This window comes from Phascolarctos cinereus, unplaced genomic scaffold (assembly GCF_003287225.1).
Source record: "Phascolarctos cinereus isolate Bilbo 61053 unplaced genomic scaffold, phaCin_HiC Scaffold_4;HRSCAF=312, whole genome shotgun sequence".
Classification (NCBI taxonomy): domain Eukaryota; kingdom Metazoa; phylum Chordata; class Mammalia; order Diprotodontia; family Phascolarctidae; genus Phascolarctos; species Phascolarctos cinereus.
The window spans coordinates 531,209,121-531,236,954 of NW_027555847.1; positions in this window are offsets into that span (position 1 = coordinate 531,209,121).

The following is a 27,834-nucleotide window of genomic DNA, read 5'->3' on the forward strand; positions in this document are numbered from 1 at the left end:
TAAGACAGAAAAACTGTTACAGGAGCCCTTTTGAAGAGCTGTTAATAATTCAAAAAACATTCCAATGATGAGCTGCAAAAAAGAACTACTGCAGGTCCCTGCTTACTCACACAGAGGCTAGACTGAAGTGTGAATGTCACTCTTTAAGATTTTATAACAAGAGACATAAAATCAAATGAATCCCTAAAATACAGTGACAAAAAGGGGACAGGTGCAACATTAATGACTATGGTCAGGTTGTCTAAAAAGAAAAGACAATAACAGTGCTACCTCATAAGTATTTTGAAGGTGAGAGATAAACCTCTGGGGAGAGCCATAAAATATTTATTGAAGATTCCAATGTGTACTCAAGAATTACACTCGGCTAGTGACAGTGATTAAAGGTGTAATGTCGACACAGAGAGATGCTGAAGTTTTAGTGTACTGGGTATTGATTGTGTGATGAATCCTAACAGTTTGTTTCCTGTGGTTGCTTACAACATGGGGAGAAATGAAAATAACACATAAAATTTTTGTAGACCACACTGCATGAAGAACAAAGTGGCTGATAGGCTAAGTGATGAGGTCCTCTTTCCCATTCAGAAAAGATAGAGTTGTCTAGTGAGTTGTTCAGTTGGAGACCAAGTGGTCCAAAAGTGGTATATTTTTGTAAAAATTCAAGTGAAATGACAAGGTTTTCAGTTTATTCTGAAGAGCAGCCTTAATTAAGTTTGCTTTTGGTATGTCAATATATCACTAAGATTTTCCAATATTCAGGTATATGGAACAGAGAAAATGTTTTTAAGTACATCTAAAGAAAATTTGAATAAAACATGCAATTAAAATTATTTTCTGGGGCTTCTGATCAGAAAATGCAATATATGGCAAAATACAGTCTATTTCAAGTTATAATTGCTACCCTGAAGTTCATAATTTCTCTTCTCTTTTTCATTTATTAGCTACTTGTTAATCATGGTCATAAGAAGTAGATAGAACCAGATAAAAGATAAGTAGGAGCATAATTACTGTTCAAATGGTGAAAAGAGGATGAGTAGGAATTTAAATACTTGTCTTTCCTCATCTCTCTTCTTAGCCTTGTTCATTTTGGTGTGGTGAGCTCTAACCAGATTCTCTATTGGTCAAGTACTGTTCTGGTCTCTTCATATTCACAGGAAAGTCAGAGTAGTTATTCCTGATCTTAATGAATTCTGTGACATTTCATCTGTGTAAGTGACAAAAGCCAAAAGTGTAAAAGGCAAGAGAGAGTACCCAAATTTACTCATAGGATAAATGAAAGTTCTTCCAGGAAAAACTTGGATGATATAACTAAGCTTGGATAATAGTTACTGTTGGGAAGTAGAGTCCAACAGAGAAGGACAATATAGTAGCTATTGACCTTGATGATATTGAATTCTAGGATTCTAAATGATAAAATCACAGAATCTGAGTTGGAAAGAATCTGGCTCACAATCTTTTACTCCTCCCCAACTCCTTCATGTAGCATTTAAAGCCAACTGTAAGCAGGCCCCAACCTATCTTTTTAGCCTCATTACATTATTCTCCTTCCTACAAACTGAAATCCAGCCAAACTAGTCTCTCTTTTCCTAATATAAGACATTCAGTGGCCTATATCCATGCCTTTGAACTGCCTTCCACATACATTCATTTCTTAGTTATTCTCATATAGTCATTTCCTTTAAGATAGGGCTCAAGCACCATCTTCTGCATGAAGCCTTTCCTGATCCTACCCTCAACGGCCAATATTCTCCTTTCAAAACTATCTTCTATTTAACTTCTTTGTATATAATTATATTTATTTACTTTATATGTAAGCTGTATATATTTCACTTGTCTTCTCTATTAGAATATAAACTCATTGTGGGTTGGTATTATTTCAGTCTTAATATTTGTGTCCCCAGTACCTAGCACATTATTTGGCGCATAGTAGGCATTTAATAAGTTTTTGTTGATTGGTTTATTAATTGATTTGCCCTTTCAACTCAAATCCAACTGTATCATAATTTCATTGCAAATGTTGAATTACTTACACTGTTGCTTTCAGTGTTGGTATGTATCTTTTTTTAAATTCCTGAGCAAAAAGGAATTAATTTTCTTATTAGTAATTAACAATTAACACTCAAAATCTTTATTCTTTTTGACTTGATATCATGGTCCATTGGTTGTCAAGAGAACTGATAAAAAAATAAACTTTCAGCATTTTGGATAGAAGATTCAAGATGGATTTGTAGGCAAAGATGGAGAAGAGTTGCATTGGATGGAAAGGGATGGATTGGGAATGATATGCATCACTTATGGGATGACCTATAAATGGCCTCTAAGATCCCATCTAAGTCTAAACCTATTTTTTTTAATAAGGAATCTATAATGGATGTATCCCAAACAATGATTTCTTATACTTAATGATTTACAGGACCAATGATTTAATCAGCAAGATTTCCCTTTACTAACCAGATCACAACCTTACTGTAACTTAGTACAGAGTCTTCACACATTTTTCTAACAAAGAATTAGTTACCTTGAGTACAACTTTCTAGTAATGAGTTTCTCCAATTTTGGTGCTCTCTGTCTCTCTCTGTCTCTTTCTCTCTCTCTCTCGGCTGTGATTTCATTAGTGTGGGGAAGTGGTAGTAAGTGTAAACCCCTTTCACTAAAACAAACAAGCAAATTATCTGTGGTATACACATAACATATTATGTACACATATGCACATCTGTATATGTACATACTCACATATATGAGTGTCTAACTCCTTGACCCTAAGAAGCTTGGGAATAGCAATGCATACCAGAACACATGCCTTAATTTCATTTTAGACTCTACAGCCATAATTAAGGGAATTAACCCTTGTGGAGAAACTGCCTACTCTTGTAGCCACAGGGTTCAACAGCAGAAACTGATGAGATCTTATTAATGGAAATAACACTGAAGAAGATGCATCATTATTGACTTTGCCTCTGTACGTTGAGAACTACATGGTGTTTTCATCTGACATGCAGCTAAAACCTCCTATGTGTTGTGTTGTGCTGTCTCCCTCATTAGAATGTGTGCTCCTTGAAAACAGGACTACTGTCTTGTTTTTCTGTGTGTAGTCACAGAGCTTAGCACAGTGTTTTGCACATATTAAATACTTAATAAACATTTTTGTTCACTCATCATCATCCTTTCATTTGAGAGATGCATGAAATACTGTTAGATTAAGTGACTTGCCCATACTCACATAGGAAGTATGTTACAGGCACGACCTGAACACAGGTAATTCAGACCTCTATTCATTATAACACTCTAAAACTGGTTCTTAACCAGCAGATACACAATTTATCACCAACACAGTTACTTGAAGCTTTTTCAGAAGAATAGGATCTGCCAGAACCTCTAGGCCATAAGTGAAAGGGCAGAAGAAATGAATCTGCTGTAGAACTATGCTAATGTATCTGTGAAATCAAAGGCTCAGACTTGTTTTCTTTCTTCTTGTGCATGATCCCCTGTCAGCCATTTCTTCTTCAGTTCACTTATGATTTTTACGGTGTTCAGTTGAACAACTACAATTTATTGGCCATGCAAAAATTAATTAATCAGTTATGTATGGTGATATCCTCTAGAGGTTGATTCAAATAAACACCAATAGTCCATAAATATAACTCTTAAAAAAGCAAAAGGTAGCTTCTAATCATAGAGCTTGAGTTGTTAGAGTAGCATTCTATAAATAATTAACCATATTAGACCCTGCATGCCCACATAACAGCACAGGTTGAGAAAATGCCCTAGCTAATTTAAAGTGAGATAAACCAGAAGTAGACTTAAACATTTAATCTGTTTATCAAACTATTATATTTTCCATCTTCTGTGGATACTTAAAATATATTATTTCATTATTCCATACAGTATCCCAGTGGAAGGCAACATTTATAGTATCTGTCTTTAAAACAAAGAAAGATGATTTACTCAGATATGTAGCAAGGGGGAAAGGAACACTAGAAATTCTTTTCTAATCCTTCTCCCTGCCTGTCTTCCCTCACACCTAAACTGCAATACAGAGTTCTAAATTATTAAAAGCCTATCTTCTTTAAAAAACGTATTGAGGTTGAGTCTTTTATAAATGTAGGACTCCTCTTTCTCTTAGCCACCATTTCTGGGTGGCTTTTGAAATTTGGTTTATTTGTGTTATCTCAAGGGGAATTAAATTCATCTGTGAAATCCTTCAACAATATATGCCAGTCGGAAAGTAGTACTTAAATAGGTTCTGTGGGAAGATGCTAAAGAAACAAAAGTCAAGATCTCTGTCCCTATTAATTTAATTTAAATTAAAGAATTTACTTTATGCTTATGTTGATTGGGGAAAATGAGGCACATTTACTGGGCGTGTATGAGGGGGAAGAAAAAGTATAAATAAAAAGAAAGCATTTAAAAGTGCAGGTGAATCAAGACACATGTACATAAAATGCACTGCAATGTAGATCAGCTTGGACTAGCTAGAATACAGATGTAGTGCAAGAAAATAAAATCAATAGGCTAATGAGATGTCTTAGGTCAAGACATTTTCTCCCTGGGGCTCAAAAATTATAGGCTTTAGCTGAAGTAAAGCTTATGCACATTTTGGACTCTTTAAACTGTGCAATTATTCTATATTGAATTAACACAACCACAACTCATAAGCTTATGACACTTGTGTCTCTTGGGAACATAATCATTGGAGGGGTTATTTGTTCTTATTAAGTCTAGAGCTAAAGTAGGTGGGGTGTGTGTGTGTGTGTGTATGTGTGTGTGTGTGTGTGTGTGTGTGTGTGTGTGTGTGTGTGTATTTTAGCAGTTCAGAAGTATGGAATTTTTTTTTTGTCTCTGAAACAGAATCCTGCAAAGAGGCTCCCCATCTGCATACTTCCAGATGTACCCTTATCACTGAAGAGAGTTCATGAACATTAGTTATCCTTGAGTTTAGAGACTAGCCTTTTCAGGTACAAGGTAAGGATACTGAGGACAGGATTAACTTGTGTCATAGAGCATGAAATCTTTTCAAGAGAAAACCTAGAAGTCACAGTGTCTGCACTCTGGGATGGTCTATTCTTTTATTTTTATTGGAAAATAGTAATTAAATGGATAATAATATGAATAACTCATTTATGTAGCACTCTAAGGCTTAACAAAGTACTTTCCTCACTATGAAGCATGGACTATAGTACTTTCACAATGAAGAAATTTGGGCTCAGCAAGAGAAAGCCAGGAGTTTTACATTGATTCCTTTCTGAATTTGTCTCCTGTGAACTTATAGGTGTCTCAATATTTGATTATTTTCCTTCATAATATGACTGTCCAGGGTATCTGGCTTGGTGGGCATATATAGGCACAAGATGATATGATCATAGACTTAGAGAAGGAAGAAGTATAAGAGAGCACTTATTTTCCATTTCTTCTTATTAGATGAGGAAAAGAGGGCCCAGGGAGGTTAAATTATTTGTCCAAAATTGCAAGCATCAATTGTTGTTCAGTCATGTCTGAGTCTTCCTGACCCCATTTAGGATTTTCTTGGCCAAGATACTGGAGTGGTTGCCATTTCCTACTTAAGCTCATTTTACAGATGAGAAAACTGAGGCAAACAGGGTTGAATGACTTGCCACGGATCATACAGCCAGTATGTGTCTAAGACTGGTTCTGAATGCAGATCTTCCTGACTCTAGGCCTGTCTATCCACTACACCACCTAGCTGCCCTGTAAGCATCTGAGGCAGGCTTAAAACCAGGTCCCTAATTCCAGAGGTATGACTCTTTCTATGACATTGTGCCACCTCAAACTCATAGCTCCTAGTTCTAACCTTTGGAGCCAATCTCATTAAAATTAATCCCTCTTCCACCTGGTAACAATTTGAGTATTTGAAGATTGTGATCCTATTGCTTCCCTCTCCACAAAGCCCTATGGCTCTGTACTGGACATCTTCTATTTTCTGTCTACTCTCTCTTACTTGGTGACATTGACTCCTACAGCTTGAATGATCATCTTTATGCAGATGACTCCCAGATCTATATAGTCCCTCTCCTAAATTCCAGACCCACATTATCAGTTGCCTATTGGACATTTCGAACAGAATGTCCCATAGGCATCTAAAACGCCGCTGGCTCCCTGTTAGCTCTATGATCAAAGATAACCTGCCCCAAGAACAGAATTAAAGATTTTGTCAAATGCTTTGGTAAAATCTAGGTAACTTATGTGTACTTCATTCCTGAGGTCTCAGGCTAGTAATCCTGTCATTGCATGATTTATACAGCCATATTATACAGTCATATGTATACTTGTAGATTTCACACACACTTTAACCTATTGCTCAGAAGGGAAATACTCATGTAATTCCAGTGAGTGGGGGAAACTAGTGAGTAAATGAAAACAGTGGTGAATTTATTTCTTCCTGTTGGATTTATGTAAAAATTACATAATTTAAATGCATCACTATACAAGTATTTAATTATAAAAAAACCTTACTACTGAAAATAACAAACTATAATTTGCAAGTCACAGTTTATAATAGAGAAAACTGCACAGTAATTTCTAAGGTAAGTGGAATAAAGCTGAGTACATTCAGTTTGAATGTTTTCTTGTAAATTCTATATTAGAGGGGATAAGCTGCTGGACAATAGTTATTTTTCCCTGTTTATATCATAGTTTGCCACAAACAAAATAGATTGATGACACTTAACTCTTGTAAATCTTTGACAGTCATCTCTGGAACAACATGATTTCTTAATCCTGTAGGAATTCTATCACTGAGGAATCTATCTTCCCTATTCCTTTCTATCACATCAAGAACTGAATTACTAAAGCTGCTTAAGATTTTTCAAAGGTCAGATATCATTTTCATCCCCAGAAAAACAATCTGTTAGAAAAGGGAGAACCTTTTTGTACCAATAACTTTTATTTATGAAGGCGCTCTCCTTTTGCTTCCTCAAACTCTACTTTCACAAACACATCTGACAGGTCTCTGCTGTATTTGGAGATTCAGTTATCTTTCTTCAAAATGTGAGGTCTCCTCCTAGGTGTTTAACTCTAAGAAATAACGCAGACTAAGAATCTTTGAGGAGTTGGCTTTCTTTTATGAATCCCACAAAAGAAATGCTACTCTCTCATGAATAAATGGTGACTTACTAGTCTGATGACATTTAATTTGGGCATCAAATGTTAACATGGAACACCAGTATTATGAATTAGAAAATACCTTCTTGGATCTATTTTATCTCGTCAAAAATTCTATGACTTTGACCTTTCCTTTTCCCATAATCCATACTTGCATACGGTAAAATTTAAAAGAATTTTAGGCAATGGCAATTTTCATCTTCCTTGGATGAAAAAAGGATACAGACAATATTTTAAAAACATATATTAACTTTTGAATTCTTCCTTGATGAACTTGACAATTTTAGGACACAATATTGAAATGATATCTTTTAAAGTGTAGCCTGGTCATGTTTTATGACTGAAGAAAATTTACATTAAATTTTATTGGTATATTTTGTTTTTATGTATCCTACATTTCCTCTACCACTTGTAGTACCAACCTTTATAACAAAAAAATTAAATAAAAAGGGAAACAAAGGGAAAAATTTAGCAAAATAATTTAATACATCAAAAAATTCTGATAACATGTGAAATGTTACATGCCTATGGATCCTTCCTGCTCCCACTTCTGAAAAGGAGAGGAAGAAAGGGTTCTTTACATGCCTCTTTTTTGGGTTAAGTTTTATTCTTTATATTTTTGTAACATTCAGATTCAATTTTTAAAAATTATTCTTTCCATTTTGATTGTTTTAGTCATTGGGTAAGTGAATTTCCTTACTTCATTTTGCATCAGTTCATATAAATCTTTCACCATCCTTTTCTGTATTTATTATATTCACCATTTCTTATAGCACAGTGACATTTTATTACATTCATGTACTACAATTTGTTTAGCTATTCCCTGTTAATGGATGTCTACTTTTTTCCCCACTTCTTTGCTACCACAAAAAATGTTGCAGTAAATATTTTGGTGTATATGGAATTCTTATCAAATAGGGAATTCTTTCCTAGGTAATTAAAATTTTTAAGTTTATCAAACATTGGCTTTTGTTGTTTTGTTGTGTGTTTTTTCTTGTCTAATCTGTTCCATTTATTTTTTTCTGTTTTTTAATCAATAGTAAATATTTTTGATGAGTACTGCTTTATGATAGATTTTGAAGTCCTAGGAGTGCTCCTTCATTGGAACTTGTCTGAGGGCCTTCCAGGCATGATCCCTGGATATCCAAACTCCACCTCAGATGCCTTGACTCTGCCTCTCCCTCACCCACCCACCTTCCTGTTTCTGACTACACTTAGCTTTCTGATGCCCTGGGACAAATCCACCTCTAGGCTGACCCTCTATGGAAAGTGATAACCTACCTGAGCTCACTCATCAATGACTAATATACATGTACCCTGCCATACCCTTCCATCTCTGTGATTCTGAACCCCTGGATGATGTTCAAACCTTGCTTTACTCTCCAACCTCCAACTGTATGCTCCCTTATTCACATCTCCTTCAATCCAACCCCTCCAGTTTTCTATACAGAAGCTACCCAACTCTATGCTCTCTGGAATGCCTGCTCCACAGGTAACAAACTAGTTTTTATCTTAACTTTTCCTTTTCTGTTCCTTCTATCTTTTTGCACTTAGTGAAACCTGTCTCTCTATTGATGATGTAGCTTCCTTGGATACCCTTTCCAGCACTGGTTGTGCCTTCAGTCACACCTTCCAACTCACTGGTCATGGTATAAGAGTTAGAATACTCCTTGCTTCCCATTGCAGCTTCCAGAATCTTCCTCTACTACCTCAGTAACTTCCTTTTTTTTTTGAAGGTCATGCAATCCATATTTATCACACAATCTAGATTTTATTTGCTGTTGTCTTCTCACCTCCAGGACAGTTTCCTTCCCTCCTCAATGGGTTCACTACAGGGCTCACAGTCCTTCTTTCCTCTTCATCTCTTCCCCTCACACAAAGGGACTTCAACATACATATTGACATTCCCTCAAATACCCTAAATTTCCAATGCCTCAATTTACTCATTTCCCATGAATGTTCCATGACATTCTATGGCCAAGAGTATGGTCATACTCTTATTCTTGCTATCACCCACAAAGGTGACACTTCCATATTTATGAACTTTGAAATTCCTTTATTTATTTACAATACATTGTCTTTCCACCTCTCCTTTTGCCATGCAAGCCCAAATATGTTTTTCATCTTCATTGTATGCTCCAGTCCTTCTATCCCTTACCTCATTTCCATACTGACCTCTTTTCTCAAGTTCCTTGACCCCTTATCCCATTGGAGATCTCACCCTGCTAAGTCTCAGCTCTGGATTACTCTTACCATATGCTTCTGCTTTTGTTCCTACACATTATTACCCCCTTTATCATCATCACTTGCTCACTCACTTTCATTCTCTTTCTCTGTTCAGTGATTTCTTCCCTGCTTTCTCCCAACATGACCAATTTCTTCTCTATCCTCAAACTTGATTTATACATCCTATCTAGCAATCATTCTATATCTTTTCTCCCTTCTTTGGCTAAACATAGAGAAGTCTCTCTACAATCAATGCCTCCAATTCCTTTCCTTTCACGTTCAAGGCTTTGTAGTCTGGTTTCAACCTCATCATTCAGCTGAGACTGTTCCCTCCAAAGTTACTGGTAATCTCTTAATTACTAAATATAATGACCCTTACTCAAGCCTTATCTTTCTTTTCTTTTTAGGGTGGGAAATGGTTCTTTATTTTTTTTTATGATTCATTAATTTATTTATTTTTAGTTTTCAACATTCACTTCCACAAGATTTTGAGTTCCAAATTTTCTCCCCATCTTGTCCCTCCCCCAGCCCCAAGACAGCTTGCATTCTGAATACCCTTTCCCTTAATCTGGCCTCCCTCTATCTTTTACCCCTCCTTCTCTTATCCTCTTCCTCTTCTATTTTCCTGCAGGGCAGGATAGATTTCTATACCCCATTGCCTGTATATCTTATTTCTAAGTTGCATGTGAAAACAATTTTTAACATTTGTTTTTAAAACTTTGGGTTCCAAATTTTTTCCCTTCCTCCCTCCCATACACCGTCATTGAGAAGGCAAGCAACTCAATACAGGTTATACTTGTGTAGTCATGCAAAACACTTCCACTGTAGTCATGTTGTGGAAAACTGACTATATTTCCCTTCATCCTATCCTGCCCCCCCATTTATTATATTCTCCCTTTTTACCCTGTCCCTCCTCAGAAGTGTCTGCTTCTGATTACCCCTTCCCCCAATCTGCCCTCCCCTCTATCATCCCTCCCACTCTCTTATCCCCTTCCCTCCTATTTTCCTGTACGGTAAGATAGCTTTCCATACTCAGTTGAGCGTGTATGTTATTCCCCCCTTAAGCCAAATCAGATGAGAATAAGATTCACTCATTCCCTCTCACCTTAATTATCAGTAATCTCTTAATTACTAAATCTAATGACCTTTTCTCAAGCCTTATCTTTTTTGATCTTTCTTCATCTTTGACACTGTCAGTCACCTTCTTCTTGATCCCTCTTCTCTCTAGGTTTCTGAGACATTACTATTTCTTAGTTCTTCTACCGCCCATCTGACTATTCCTTCTGTCTTCTTTGATGGATCTTCATCCAGGTAATGGCTATTAACAATAGGCATTCCTAAAGGCTCTGTCCTGTACCCTCCTGTCTTCCCCCTATGTATTATTTCCCTTGGCAATCTCATCAGTTCTCATGATTTCAGCTATTATCTCTATGTATGTAATTTTTGGATTTATTTGTCCAGCCCAAATATCTCTCCTAAGTCCATGTTTCAACTTCAATTGTCCACCAGACAATTTTAAATTTGATATTTTGTAAGCATCTTAAATTGAACTTGTCCATGTTAAACTAATTATCTTTCCCCCTTTACCTTTCCCTCTTCCAAACTTCCATATAACTGTTAAGGGTGCCATCATCCTCTGGCCATCAGGGCTTGCAACTTGGGTCATCCTTGACTCCTTGTTCTTTTTCTCCCCCAAAATCAGATCAGTTGCCTAGTCCTGTGGTTTCTACCTTCTCTTGCTTGACTATGTCCCTTTATCCCCACTACCCTTTTGCAGTCCCTATTGCAATAACCTTTGTCTTCCTGCTTCAAATATCTCCCCACTCCAGTCAGTTGTCTGCTTAGCTTTCAAAATGATGAATGTAGGAATTTGTTTTGCTTGACAAAACATTTGTAATGGGTTTTATTTTTTTCATGCTTTCTCAGTGGGTGAGGGAGGAGTGAGTGGAAAGCAGAGAATTTGAAACTGAAAATAAAATAAAATTGTATTTGAATTGAAATACCTATATGCAGGGGTTTTGCATAAATGAGTTGTATATTATGAAAGGTTTTTTCTGCATCTAATAAGATAATAATTTGATTTCGTGTGGTTTTGTTTTTAATATAACTATGTTGATTATTTAATGATTATGTTAATTGTTTTCCTGATGTTGCCTAGTATAAATCCAATATTGAATGATTTTTTTTGGGGGGACAAATTTTTTTGGTCTTTCTGGCAGAATTTTATTTAATTTTTTGAAATGATATTATTTAATTATATTGATACTCTTTCCTCATTTATTTATTAGTACAAGGATTTTGGTAAAGTATATTTTTTAATTTTAGAGAATAAATTGTATAGTATAACTATTAATTATTACTTAAACTTTTGATAAAATTCTCATTTAAATCAATCTAGACCAAGAAGTTATTGCTGCTTTGGTAGTTCCTTTATAATCAATTCCTTTCCTTTCATTTTGTTAGTTTGGATATTTTAAGGTTTGCATATAATAATCTATTTCTTTTGGGACCTCAGTTTTGTTGGAATAAAACTATCCATAGTATGTATGTTATGAGAATTCTTTTTGTGTCTTTTGGTTTTGTTGCAATGTCCCCCTGTACTTTTTTTTATTTTGTTGATTTGATTTTCTGCTATCTTTTTAAAATGATTTGTTAAAAGTTAATCAGTTTTGTGAAACTTTTCTGAGAAACAATTTAAAATTTTATAATTTTCCTTTATTTATATTTCTATTTGTCCACCTGGGAGAGAGGAACATTAACATCTCCTAACATTATTTTGTTAGCTTCCATGTGTTTTTGCAGTTAATTTTTTTCCTTTATGAATTTAGATACTATGTCACATGGGACATATTAGTGTAATGTTGATATTGGCTCCTTGTCTATGGTTCCTTTATGCTGGAAGTTTCTAATTTTTTTCTTGTATGTGTCATGGACCTCCTTTACAATCTAGTTAAGACTGCAGGCCATTTTTCACAATGATGATTTTAAATGTATAAAATAAAATACACAGGATTACAAAAGAAATAAATTATATTGAAATAAGATTATCAAAGTATTTTTTAAAAAGTTCATGGATACTAGGTTAAGAAATCCTGCTTTAAACATTCTGTAATTTTTTTTTAACATTTCCTTTAAAAATAATTTAGAGTTAGGAGAAATAATTAATAAATTTAGCAAAGTAGTGGGATATAAAGTAAATCTATGTAAATCAACAACATTCCTATATATCATAAACAAAATCTTGGAAGAAGAAATAGTATAAGAAACCCCATTTAAATATTTAAAGAGCCCCATTTAAAATAACAGTATAAATATATATCTGACATTATAAAATACTTGGGAGTACACGTGTCAAAACAAAACCAGGAACTATGTAAACAAAATTATAATTTTTTTATACAAATAAAATCAGATTTAAATAATTGGAGAAATATTAATTGTTCACAGGTAGGCAGGGCCAATATAATAAAAATGACAATTTTACCTCAACTAATTTATATATTCAATGCCATCCCAATTAAATTGCCAAAAAATATTTTACTAAGTTACAAAAGAAATAACAAAATTCATTTGGAAGGAGAAAAGGTCAAGCATATCAAAGGAATTAATAAAAAAAGTAAAAGAAGGGAGTATAATAGTACCAGATGTTAAATTATAAGGCAGTAATTATCAAGACTATCTGGTACTAGTTAAGAAATATATAAATAGAACAGACTAGACATACAATTTACAGCAGCAAATAAATGTAGTAACCTTTTGTTTGAGAAGTATAAAGACTTAAGTTTTTGGGATAAGAATTCATTATTTGGTAACAATCATTGGGAAAATTGGAAAGTAGTATGGCAGAAACTTAGCATAGATCATTATCTTACACCATATACCAAGATAAGGTAAAAATGGATATAAAGAGAAATATTACAAGAAAATTTGAAGAATATGGAACATATTACTTGTCAGACTTATGGATAGGTGAACAATTTATGAATAAACAAGAGATAGAAAGCAGAGTGAGACATAAAATGGATAATTTTGATTATATTAAATTAAAATGTTTTTGTACAAGTAAAATAAATGTAGCCAAGATCAGAAGGAAAGCAGAAAATTGGGGAAATTTTTTTATAGACAGTTTCTTAGATAAAGTCTTATATCTCAAATATATAAAAATTTTTTGTCAAATCTATAAGAATATAAATCATTCCCCAACTGATAAATGATCAAAGGATATGAACAGGTAGTTTTTGGATAAATAAATCAAAATAATTTTTAGTCATATGAAAAAATGCTGTCATTATTGATTAGAGAAATGCAAATTAAAACAACCTTGAGTCATCATTTTACACTTATCAAATTTGCTAAAGTGATTGCAGGGGAAAACAACAAATGTTGGAGGGAATGTGGAAGAAGTGGGACACTAATTCACTGTTGGGGGAACTGTGAACTGATCCAGCCATTTTGGAGAACAATCTGGAATTATGCCCAAAGTGTTATTAAACTGCCTATATCCTTTGATCTGGCAATACCATGGTTAGTTTTATTTCCAAAGATGATTAGGGAAAAAAGGAAAAGAACCTATATGTTCTAAAATATTTATAGCAGCTCTCTTTGTGGTGGCAAAGAACTGGAAATTCTAGGGATGCCCAAAAATTGGGGAATGGCTGGACAAGTTGTGGTATATGATTGTGATGGAATACTATTATGCTATAAGAAGTGATGAGCTCATTGATTTTAGAAAAACATGGATAGACTTGCACAAAATAATGAAAAGTGAAATGAATAGAACCAAGAAACATTGTATACAGTAATGGCACTATTATTTTGAGAACAATTTTGAGGAACTAAGTTATTTTGGCTATTATAAGTAGAAGTATGTATAGAATGATTTTACATATATATATATATTTGTGTCTAATGGTAGCCATCTCTAGGGTAGGGGGAGGGAAGAAAGAAAGGAAAAAAAATTACATGATAACTTTATTATATATTTAAAAGGAATAGCAATCTGTACATAATAGATTTGCAGTTTCATGTGCAATTGTTTTTTCCTACCATGTTATGGAAATGCTTGTTTTATTTTATAAATTAAAAATAAAATTTTAAAATCAATATGTTTTGTGAATTTTTAAGAAAAACAGGACAGTTTAGTGATGAAAGAGAAATAAAAGTATGTTTTTACATAAAGGAAAAGATTTATAGTCATTGTGAAATGATGTGGGATATTGCCTCTGTGATGGATGAACACTTTGATGTCTTACACAAGAAGAGAAAAGAACTTTGCTTTAATATACATTGCTAATATATGTATATAAGAAAGATAGTTTTCAGATGGTATTTGGACAGTTTTGGAGAGAAAATGATCTAGGTCTATGTGTGAAGACCCAGATCTCTTTGTTGACCATGAGGAGTGATACTTAACTTATGTGAGAATAGTTTAACATTAAACAGACAGAGAAAAGTCATTTATTTATTAAAACTAGAGAATTTTGGATGTAAAGAAAGATGAATTCAAGGGGACCAAAGAAATTGGCAGGTATGTTGAAGCCTTCAGAGAACTTCAAAGCATGATTATCAGTCAGCTAATTTATGTATACATGGTTTATGAATAAAGAGAACTGAAATAAAAAAAATCATTTAAACATTTGGAAACTGAGATATGATTAAAAGAAGAATTTTCTGTTTAATGGAGGATATTTGGGGAATTGTGATCTTTTTAAGTGAAAAAAAAGTGTGAGTCATCAAGAGGCTCTCATTTAAGCAACTGGAATTGGAACAGAAGAATGGAGTATAGGAACCAGAAGAGGTATGCAAGAGAATTAAAAACACAGGAAGGGTGCTGAAAAAGCTGCCCTCCCAGAGCTGTGGCCATTAGAAGCAGTCAACTTAGAGCTGACTTTGTTGGCAGATAGCTATTACCTTTAGTGCTACCTAGAGTTAGAGAGAGGTACAGCTTCCCATAAAGCCTTGCTATTCTCTACTGTCATTTCTTGTTTTCAACCCACTCACCTCTTCTTCATAGCTGCTTGTAAAAGCTTTGTTCTATTACAGAGAAGTGGATTTCCTTAACCCTAAGAATAGTAAAGATAAACAATCAAGCAGTAATCAGAGAATCATTTTTTTTTTGGTGAGACAGTTGGGGTTGTGACTTGCCCAGAGTCATATAGCCAGTAAGTATAAAATGTCTGAGGCCAGATTTGAACTCAAGTCCTTCTGACTTCAAGGCTGGTTCTCTATTCACTGTGCAACCTAGCTGCCCCATCAATTTTTTTAATTACTTAATTTATTTTTAGTTTTCAACATTCACTTCCACAAGATTTTGAGTTCTAAATTTTCTTCCCATCTCTTCCCTCCCACCACCCCAAGATGGTGTGCATTCTGAAAACCCCTTCCCCAATCTTCTCTCCCTTCTATCTCTGCCCCCCCTTCTCTTATCCCCTTCCCCTTCAATTTTCCTGTAGGGCAGGATAGATTTCTATATCCCATTTCCTGTATATCTTATTTCCCAGTTGCATGTGAAAACTATTTTTTTAACATGTGTTTTCAAAACTTTGGGTTTGAAATTTTCTCCCTTCTTCCCTCCCCAACTGCCTTCACTGAGAAGGCAAGCAACTCGATACAGGTTATACATGTATAGTCATGCAAAACACCTCCATAGTAGTCATGTTGTGGAAAACTAACTATATTTCCCTTCATCCTATCCTGCCCCTCATTTATTCTAGTCTCTCTTTTGACCCTGTCCCTCCTTAAAAGTGTTTGCTTTTGATTAGCCCCTCCCCCACTGGGCCCTCCCCTTTATCATCCCCTTGCTCTCTTGTCACCTTCCCCCCCCTTTTTCCTATAGCACAAGATAGATTTCCGTGCCCAATTAAGCGTGTATGTTTTTCACTTCTTAAGCCAAATCCAATGAAAATAAGATTCACTCATTCCCTCTCACCTTCCTCCACTTCCCCTCTACTGTAAATGCCTTTTCTTGTTGGTTTCATGTGAGATAGTTTACCCTACTCTACCTCTCTTTCTCCTTCTCCCAGTATAATCCTCTCTCCTTAATTTTATTCTCCAGATATCACCCCTTCATCTTCAACTCACCCTGTGTCCTCTATGTATGTATGTATGTATGTATGTATGTATCTATACATACACACATATAATTTTTTCCCTCCGACTACCCTAATACTGACAAAGATCTCATGAGTTACAATATCATCTTTCCATGCATGAATGTAAACAGTTCAACCTTAATAAGTCCCTCATGATTTCTCTTTCCTGTTTACCTCTTCATGTTTTTCTTGAGTCTTGTATTTGAAAGTCAAATTTTCTATTCAGCTCTGGTCTTTTCATCAAGAATGCTTGAAAGTCCTCTATTTCACTGAATCTTAATTTTTTTTTTTTCCCCTGAAGGATTATACTCAGTTTTGCTGGGTAGGTGCTTCTTGGTTGTAATCCTATCTCCTTTGACCTCTGTAATATTATATTCTAAGCCCTCAAGTCCCTCATTGTAGAAGATGCTAAATCTTGTGTTATCCTGTTTGTGTTTCCACAGCTTGAATTGTTTCTTTCTGGCTGCTTGCTATATTCTCTCTTTGACCTGGGAACTCTGGAATTTGGCTACAATATTCCTAGCAGTTTTCCTTTGGGGATCTCTTTCAGGAGGTGATCAGTGGATTTTTTCAATTTCTATTTTGCCCTCTGGTTCTATAATTTCAGGGCAGTTTTCTTTAACTTTTTGAAAGATGATGTCTAAGCTCTTTTTTGATCATGGCTTTCAGATTGTCCACTAATTTTAAAATTATCTCTCCTGGATCTATTTTCCAGGTCAGTTGTTTTTCCAATGAGATATTTCACATTGTTTTCTATTTTTTCATTCTTTTGCATTTGTTTTACAGTGTCTTGATTTCTCATAAAGTCACTAGCTTCCAATTGCTCCATTCTAATTTTTAAGGAAGTATTTTCTTCAGTAAGCTTTTGGACTTCCTTTTCCATTTGGCCAATTTTGCTTTTGAAAGCATTCTTTTCCTCATTGGCTTTTTGGATCTCTTTTGCCATTTGGGTTAGTCTGTTTTTTTAAGGTGTTATTTTCTTCAGTTTTTTTTTTGGTCTCCTTTAGCAAGCTGTTGACTTGTTTTTTATGATTTTCTTGCATCACTCTCATTTCTCTTCCCAGCTTTCCCTCCACTTCTCTTACTTCCTTCTCAAAATCCTTTTTGAGCTCTTCCATGGCCTGGGACCAATTCATATTATTCTTGGAGGCTTTAGATATAGGAGCTTTGATTTTGTTGTCTTCTTCTGGTTGTATGTTTTGATCTTTGTCACCAAAGAAAGATTCTATGGTCTGACTTTTTTTTTGTTCAGTTTGCTTATGATCCCAGCCAATTACTTGAATTATAAACTCTTTGTTAAGGTAAGGGTGTGCTTCCAGTGTGGAGAATGTATTGTCCCAAGCTTTGGGGGTGTTATGCAGCTGTTTTCAGAGATACTTCTATGGACCTGTAAATTTTCAGCTCTTCCAAGGTGGTGTGATCAAAGGCGAAGTATTTACTCCTTTCCTGGACTGCACTCTGGTCTGTGAGTGATCACAAACACTCTTTTCTACCTTGAAACTGTGAGGAAGATTTCCGCTCTACCACCATTACAAGCTCCACCACACCAGGACTCCTCCTCACCCCGGGATCATCACCCAGACCTGTGACCTAGATCCAAGCACAGGCAAAGGAAGGGAATCCTGTACCAGCAAAGAGATCCCTGCAATCCCCTTCTGAACAGCCACTCAATTGCCCCTGAATCTGTGGGCCAGAAGCTCTAGAAGCAGCCTCAGCCTCTGAGTTTTTCTCTCACTGCAGTTACAGACTTTTCTTACTGACCTTCTAAGTTGTCTTTGGCATTCGTGGGTTGAGAAGTCTGGAAAGTGCCACAGCTGCGCGTGATTCAGTCCTCTGAGGGCTGCTGCAGCTTCCCTGATGCCTGTTTTGCCTGCACACCCATGCCAAACTACTTTCTTCTCCCCACCTGGCATGATATACCTTTCCAGTCAACCATCCAGGTTGTCTTGGGCTGGAAATATATTTCACTCTGTCTTTTTGTGAGTTCTGCTGCTTTAGAATTTGTTTAGAGCCACTTTTTTTATAGGTATTTGGAGGGGTGTGGGGGAGAGCTCAGGCAGGTCACTGCTTTTACTCCACCATCTTGGCTCCGCCTTCCCCTATCATTTTTTTTTAATAGTGCCTAAGTTTTTGAATGGTTCAACAACATTGAAGCCAAAAGTCCAAAGTTGGGTGGGAATTAGTTTAAGTACAGGAGTTTTCTTTCATCTTGTCCATTCCTGCCAGGTTCCTATAAGTGTGTGGGAGAATGTGACCCGGGTTTATATGTGTGTGTGTGTGTGTGTGTGTGTGTGTGTATATATATATATATATATATATATATATATATATATATGATTTGCTCTGTTTGTGTTTGTTTTACTAGATTAGTTTCCATAATATTATTTCTTTTGCTTTATTGTTAATTAGGTTGTCAGGGGCTGGTTGTGTAGATAAAAACTACATTGGATGGAGGTTCAAGAGCTACAGCTTTTTTAAGCTGATGTATTTCCTCTCAACAGCATTACCCCTAGGTCTCTGAGAGTGTTTGAATATAACCATGTGATTGTGGACTACCTCTGGGAACTTAGACCTGCTGGTAGATTGGAGTGAGTTAATTAAATTCAGAGAGGTGAGGTTTTTGACATGCTCCATTTGAAGGGTGATTAAATTATAGACAAATATGTAAATATCTTATATATATATACATATTTATCTATATTCTGTGGCATTGTGAGAGGGTTTTTACACCACTTTATCTACAGACTCCATCTGTAGCATACATTTAAGGTATTATATTTGCTTTATTTCATAATGTGATTTTAACTTTTTTTTTGCTAATCTGATGCATACTGAATTTTGTTCCATCATCTCATTTTATTCTTTGTATGTCTTTGATTTTTAGATTTTTTTGTAAGCAACAGAGTGTGATATTCTGTTTTCTTATTCAATCTGTCACTGTCTTTTTTATTGGATTGTTTAATCTATTCACATTTGAAGTTATGAAAGTTAGGTTTATTGTTTCTTTCAGTTGTATCCAATACTGTTTTTAGACAGTATTATTTCTAACCTATTCTTTGATGCAAACTTGTTTTCACAGGTTTTCTTCCCCTTCTCATTTCTCTCTCCCATTTGTCACCTTTTCCCTTAGCTTTGAAGTTTTACTTTACCTTTTCTTCTTCCTTTCCTTTCCTTTCCTTTCCTTTCCTTTCCTTTCCTTTCCTTTCCTTTCCTTTCCTTTCCTTTCCTTTCCTTTCCTTTCCTTTCCTTTCCTTTCCTTTCCTTTCCTTTCCTTTCCTTTCCTTTCCTTTCCTTTTTCCTTCCTTCCTTCCTTCCTTCCTTCCTTCCTTCCTTCCTTCCTTCCTTCCTTCCTTCCTTCCTTCCTTCCTTCCTTCCTTCCTTCCTTTTTTCTTTTTTCTTTCTTTCCCCTTTTCCTTTTCTTCTTTTCCCCTCTCATTTAAGTAGCTAATTAAACATCTTTTCTCCACTCTTCCCCTTCAATTTCTTTCATTAGTTTTTTCATACCTTTTCCTAAGAAAGATTTTTTACCTTTATCTTTTCACTGTCTTCTCTTTCAGTTTCTTCCGAGCTTTTTACTTTAATTCATTGTCTATATACATATTTCTTCTTTCTTTAATTTGTTGTGTTCCTCATTGAATGAAAGCTATTTCAACTCCTGATTCTAACCATATCTTCTTCCATTGTCCCCTTTTCTGATCTCTCTTATTCTTAGAATTATTGGTTCATGAGGGAAGCAATGAAGTAGAAATGATGCTGTGTTCAAATTTTAAGTACCCCCTGTACTTTCCATGATCATTCCACTCCCCATTTGCTATGCTAGCTCATCTCTGGGCCCATGTCCTCTCACCCCTATGGGTTACAATTGCTCCTAGGAGCTCCAATTTCCCTTCTTTTTCTTTTTCTTTTCTCTCTTTTTGGCTAGGCAATGGGGTTAAGTGACTTGCCCAGGATCACACAGCTAGTAAGTGTTATGTGTCTGAGACCAGATTTGAACTCAGGTCCTCCTGAATCCAGGGCTAGTGCCCTATCCACTGTGCAGCCTTGCTGCCCCCAATTTCCCTTCTCCTGAGACAGCATGTTATCAATAGAGGAATAACACTATTTCAAAGGAAGGGGTCTTCTTGTATACTTATCAACTCCAGATTAGAGTTGTAAGGTTCCTGTCTCCCATTACAGACAAATACCTCTGCTTCTATGGGAGTACTTTTCAGTGGGACATCACCTTCTGTTGGGTTGAGACTTCCCCATTCATACTTTCTTGTTTCCATCCTTCCATTCTTCTACCTTATCAATTCTCTTGCCCTGATTCTTGCTGAGAGAATATAAAACTTGTCTTCTTTTCCTTATTCATCCAATTTGGTTAGGGCCTAGCATCCATTCTCCTGTGCACTCCATGTTCCCTTCAGTCATTATGCACTCTCCCATTCTGCTATTTTTGTTCCACAAAGTACATTGGTTTGCTTGTAGTGGAGTTTGACTCATAGTGTTTCAGGTATACTCCAACATTATTCTCTCTTTAAGAGAACTTTCTTTTTAAGTTCCATTTCATCTTTATCCCTTTGGGTACTTAAAATAAAGCACCATCTTAATGATGGCTCTATTTTTTTAACTCAATTTTATCTCTTTGTTTTTAAAAATAAGTTTTATTGATGCCTTTTGGTTTTTTATAGTTTCATCATAGTTTCTCCCAGTATCTCTCCTCTACCCTTCTCCCACCCTGAGAGTCATCCCATATAAAAATAGTATTTTTTAAAGAGGAAAAAGTTAGCAAATATTGAAAAAGTCAAAAAATATGTACATTGTGTAACATCTGTGAATTTCCTACCACCATGAAGGGGTGGTTTGTGAGTATCCTCTCATAACTCTTCATTAGAGTCCTGCCTGATCTTTATAATTTTATATTTACTTTTGATTTTTTGGTTTGTAGCTGTTCTTTCCATTTATGTTGTTGTAGTTCTTGAGCATATTGCTTTTTTTGGCTCTGCTTACTTTACTCTTCATCAGTTCATGGAGATCTCTCCATGTTTCTCTGTATTCATCACTTACATAGTTTTTTTGCAACACAGTAACATTCTGTTACATTCATATACCACAATTTGTTTAGCCATTCCTCACTCTATGGACATTTAATTTGTTACCAATTCTTTGCTATCATAAAAAGGGCTGCTATAAACATTTTGGTTACATAAGGACTTTTCTTACCAGTATTTTCCTTGGGATATAATGAGCCTACTAATGTAGTCTCTGGTTCAAAGGGTATGGACATCTTAATCTCTTCATTTGCATAATTACAAAATGTATTCCAAAGTAGTTTACCATTTCATAGCTCTACCAACAATGTGTGTTTATCATTGTTTATCAGTGTTGGAAGGGTTATAGCTCATACTTTTTTTCTGAATTTCAGGATGTAGCTAAATAGAAATTTCATTTGTTATGTAAGGAAAATTCATAAAAATCACATGCCAGCTATAAAATCACTAAACTGACTTTATGTCTTTGTACTGGCTGGCTCCATGTCAGGAATACATTCTCTCCTAAATCTCACGTGTTAGGATCCCTAGCTCAAATGCCTCCTTCTACATGATGGATGCTCTTCCTTATCACCCTCAGCTACTAGGGCTACTGTTCTAAGAAAATCTTATATTATTTTTATATACACGTGTGTATATGTTGTTTTTCTTGCTAAATTATATGCTCTTTAAGGACAGGGTCTGTTTCACTTTGGTCTTTGCAGGTTCAATTCCTAGAACAGACTCTGGAACATATTAGGTGGAGTAGGGACAGCAAAGTCCTATTTTCCCCCAGAACTGTGAGGCCCTATCCTTCCCTATATCCTGATTAGGCAACCCTCTCCCCTGTATTCTTAGCCCTATGTGCTGAGCAGATAACTACCTCCCCATGTGCTGAGCAGACAACTGCTTCCCCCGTATGCTGAATAAGCACCGTCAGCCCACCATATCACCAGTGACCTTGTGGTCAAGGGACTTTCCCAGGACCTGCAAGTGCAATATAAGCCCTTAATGCACGATAGTAACTTATGTGATCTTAAAGTCCCCATTTACATCTTATAAATATGGTAATGAAGGGACTCTCAAGAGTGAAAGTATAGCTATTTCATGATAGCCACCCGGAAGACCCTGTAAAGCGCAGGTGCAAGTCTTTTTCTGCTTGCACAGCATAAAGATTATGTTATTGCAAATTTCCATAAGTTACTCCCCCTTTAGCTCCCGTATAAGCAAGTCCCCATTCTCCTTCCACCCAACCAACCAGCTTCCTGATACTGCTTAGTTCCTTTTGCTTTTGCAAAAACTTCATCCATTGAGAAACAAGTCTGGCTCTTGGGTAATTTTTACCCCTCAAACTCACTCTCCCACTGCGTTAGGTATTTGATAAATGTTTGTAAATTGATTGATTCTGTCTACAACATACCAGGAGAGTGATTATCTAGACTTTTCTTGAAGACTTCCGACAAAGGAGGTAGCTCACTCCATTTTTGGCTAATTCTAATTGGTAGGAAGATTTCCAATATATCAAAACTTACCTCTGTTAGTTCTCCTCTTTGCTCTATGCTACAGCATACAGAAAAAATCTGTTTCTCTTTCCATGTGATAGCCCTTCAAATACTTGACAGCTATGACGTTCCCTTAAATTCTTTTCTTCTTTAAGTTAAACATCCGCAAGTCTACCAACTGACCCTTACATGAAATGAACTTGAGGCCCTTCATCATCATGGTACTCATCCTCTGGATGTTCTTGAGCTAATTAATCTCATTCTAAAATGTGTCACTCAGGACTGAATATAACTATTCTCACATAGTCTGACCAGAAGAAAGCACAGTGAGAATATTACTCTCTTATTCTTGGAAGCTATGCCCCTTTGACTTAACTTGAATATCAGCTCCTAGTTAGACATTTTTTGTTCTTTCCTCTCTAGCTGAAAGATCATTCTTTTTGATAGATAAACAGAATTAGAGTTGAAAGTCTTTGCCTTCCATCTCTTGTCACTTATCATTGTCCCATCCACACAGTAGTTATCTTATCCCATCATTAATTCTTTTATTTCCCCCAATAAACAAACAAATAAAATCTATTCATTATCCTTAGCTTTTGTTAAGCCTTGGATAATTTTGAGCTTAAGCCTTTTGGATACTATTTTTAGTATGTCATACTTTTGTATCCATCCTGTTATCTGCTCTGTCTTCCATCTTCTATCCTGTTTTAAAAGGGGAAACCTGAAGGTTTTTGAATAAAGGAATTATGTAATCAGAATGCTTCAACGGAAGAAAAAATCATTCAACAAGTAACATAAGGGACAGATGAGAAGCTAAAGACAAGAAAGCCACAAAAGAGGCCTTTACATTGTCTAAGGGAAAGGTGATGATGTTCTGGACTATGGTACAGTGAGAACAGAAAGGAGAGAACAGAAGAAAAATAAATAATAGAACCAGTAGAATTTGACAATTGATTATATGTAGAAAAGGGTAAATGAAAAGAGAAGAATAAAAGAATGATCAAATTTCAGATGGAATTGAGAAGATGGTGATATTATCAAAGGAGTAGAGAAGTTATTGGGATAAGCAGGTTTTGTGGAGAAAATGATAGGTTCAATTTTAGATACTGTCACTATCTGATGGACTTCTGACAGCTATTCATAGAAGATTGCTTATAATTATTTCTTAGGGTGTCAGGATCATATGGTTCAAGCACAAAGGCTAATAGGAATAGAAAACACTTTGAAAGACAAATCATCTGATACTTTGCTTTCTTTAGTTCTTTCAATTCCAGAAATCTTGCCCTCTGGTCACCACTATTCTAATTAATGAGTATCTCATGTGGATCACTATATTGAGGACCACTTTCCCTATACTGCTTTTTTTTTTAAAACTCCTCTTCCATTTTCTTACCAACCATTGAGCTTCTGTCCAGCTACTAGTTCTGTTATCATAATCATATGAATATTGCCATTGATACTGGAAAGGTTGTGTGAATCTATTTCTGAAAGACTCTACTCATCATCCTTATGATGTTCCAAATCAAAACATTCTCACCTTCCCTGTATATTGTAAGTTTCAAAATGAAATAATGGATATAAAGCACTCTGAAAACTTTAAAGTGCTATAAATGCCAGTTATTTTATGATTATTGTTATTATTGTTATTCCACAATGAGGATGTAGGGTGTGTCCAAGGAAAACTAGTACTTCTGGTGTGAGGCCTGCCAAGCCCTTTTCAGGGATGCTTTCTGCCTTTGGTGGATCAACATCATCTATACCATTTTACCTATCTCAAAGTCCTGTGGTGATGGGAAAGTAGCAGGTGTGACAAAGTAGTAGGTATGAATACATTTGGAGCTGTAGTCACAATTCTGCATGTAGGCAGCCCAGGCCACAAAGTTGTCTTCTTACTGGAAGAAGCAATGGAATTTGGCAGCCTCCTGCATGTCTGAGCAAACTTTTATTTTTTTCCCCACTTAATAGTAATTTATTTTTTTCTAATTACATGTAAAGATAGTTTTCAACATTCATTTTTATAAGATTTTTGAGTTCCAACTTTTTTCTTCCACTCTCCCTTCCATCCCCCTCCCCGAAATGGCAAGCAATCTACCCCAAATGTTCACAAGGACTATTTTGCCTGACCTATGGTAGAGCATTCAGAGTTCATATTGGTCTGATCACCCACAGGCAGACACACCGTAACTTGACTCTAGCATAGTGATGTCATTTTGGTCCTCTTGAAGAACAAAGGACAACCAATATTTTATAGTCACCAGGTGTCTGATCTGGTGATGACTTCATTTTCTAAAACCTTCTACTGCACTTCAGCTGGCCTCAAGCAATGCTTATAGGGCAAAACAGGTCTGAGTTGATGAATATTTTATAACTGGACTGGGGTTGAGAGGTGGGATGTATAAACAAACACCCTTAAGTTTAATAAGCATTATTAACATGTTCTTAAGTCTAGAAATCAATGAAACAATAAATCACACCCCATTTGTATCAATTGCTGATTCTGAGATGTAAATGTAAATTTAACAATTTCTAGCAAAGCTGGTTAAAGCTGGCTCTATCACACCCTTGCCTTATATGTATTGTTTCCCCTTTTAAAACGTAAACTTCTTGGGGGCAGCACCTGCCTTTGCTTTTATATTTGTATACCCAGTGCTTAGCACAAAGTCAGTGCTTAAAGAATGCTTTTTCCTACCTTTATTCATTAAAGCATGATGGTAGAGAATCCAATCCAGAATTATCATATGCTTTCCTATTAAAAAAAACCAAACAGTCAAAAAACTTGAGGAAGCAGATTCTATAAGTTGCAACAAAAAGTGACTTCAAAATAGTCACATTCTTATCTTCTAATATAAATTTACACCATGTGAAGAGGAAATAACAGCAGTTTCATTAATCTCTACTGTTTTGTTAATTCTACTAATTTCATTAATTTTTCATCTACTTTTTGAGGAGGTCTGGTCAAAAGAAAATGTAGGAATAGTTTTGGAGAGACAAAGTCAGTTTAAGTAATCAATGAAAAGGCAGAAAATTAAAGTCCAATTAAGAAAAAAGTAGAATTTGTAGAGATGTTTTGCTGAGTAAGAAATACACAATCTAAGTCTCCTATCTCTTGGTAATAATAGCCTTGCAAACTGTAAATTGCGTAACACAAATCATTTTTACTCTAATAATCATATTAAGATGAATAAATTGTACAGTCCCTTTTTCATGACAATTTGAAGATTATATTTATTATAGTACTTTGGCAGTCCCTCTTGAATACCATATCTTGCCAATATAAAATCTTAAGAATGAAAATGAATTAATGGGCTGCTTTGTAAAGTCTAAGTGCTAATATAAGCTCTAGCTATGCTCTGGGTAGATAAGTACATATGACAGGGATACAGTGTTATGCTGAATTATGTGATCTGTTTCAGCATTCATTTTTTATATTTTATTATATACTTTCAATAAAAGCAACTTTCTAAAGTATCATACTGAGGCATATTAGTATCTTATGTATCACTGCTAGGTCAAAGGTCAATTATCTTGAATATACACCATATATCCTAAAACTTGCAGAAATTATGGGATTGTCCATTGAAAAGATCTGCGGCAGGAAGTAAGCAGATAGCTCTGTTTTGGTACTGAAGTGAAAGGGTGAAATAAAGTACCATAAATAAACCTTTAAGAGAAAAGAAGCAATTTTTTTTCTTTGTTTCATTATCTAGTGGTCAGCTATTGTAATTAGCATCCACTTCGCTTAGGTTGGTCCTCAGTTATCAGTAGGGTAGCTAGGTGGTATAGTGGATAGAGTGCTGGGCCTGGAGTCAAGGCTCATCTTCCTAAGCTCAAATCTGGCCTCAGATACTTACTAGATGTGTGACTCCGGGCAAATCATTTAACCCTGTTTCCTTATCTTAGTTTCCTCATCTGTAAAATAAGCTGGAGAAAGAAGCAAAGCATTCTAGTATCTTTGCCAAGAAAACCCCAAATGGAGTCACAAAGAGTTGGACACGATTGAAAAACAGTATCAGTAGACACATTGAACCAAGAGGTAAAACTGATACATTAAGGTTTCTGAGGAATTCTTTAGGAACATTAGGTAGATGCTTTATGAAGGATGTATGGGAAAACATGAAAAATAATCAATGTCATAATTTGTATCTTGAGAGTATGAGTCCCAATCAAAATGTACTGCATCTCCCATGGCTACCAACCTCCAATTACCTTCAGCCTTAGTAAAACTAACTCCTCCCCATACTACCACTTCCCATTCTCTCGTTCTCATCCACCTTGAACCTACTGTTCCTGGTTTTCAATCCAGTTCTATCCACTCCTTCTATTGTGCCCTCTAAAATCTCAGTTCTATCATTGACAAATTTTTTTTTGTGCTAGACCTCTTCTTCTCATGTTCCTTCCATTTTCTTACACCTGTGAAGATCTGACTCTTCTCAGGAGACACAGCATCCCTGGCCATCTATTCTAGTATAGGAAAAATACTTCTTTCATGCTCCACAAAACACTGATCATAGATAGGAAATTGGCATAAATTTTTTTGGTTCCTCATTGCCATATCTAGAGCTTCTTTCTGCCACTGTTACATAAATACCTCTCATCCTTTAAGATTGATTCTCTCCATATACTTCACCCAATCCAGATCCTGGAGTGCCATTCCTCCTCCTTCATCAAGGGATTCAGTAGCTCATGGTCTTTCTCTCCAATCCAACCCTGACCCATATACTATTCGTTCCCCTTTCCCCATTGTTGTGAGAGGTAAATATATATATATATGAGGGGCATTGTGGCACAGTGTAAAGATGACTGGGCTTAAAATCAGGAAGATATGGGTTTGAATTTCACTTCAAGAACTTACACACCGTACAACCATGGCAAATAACTTCTCTCTGCCTC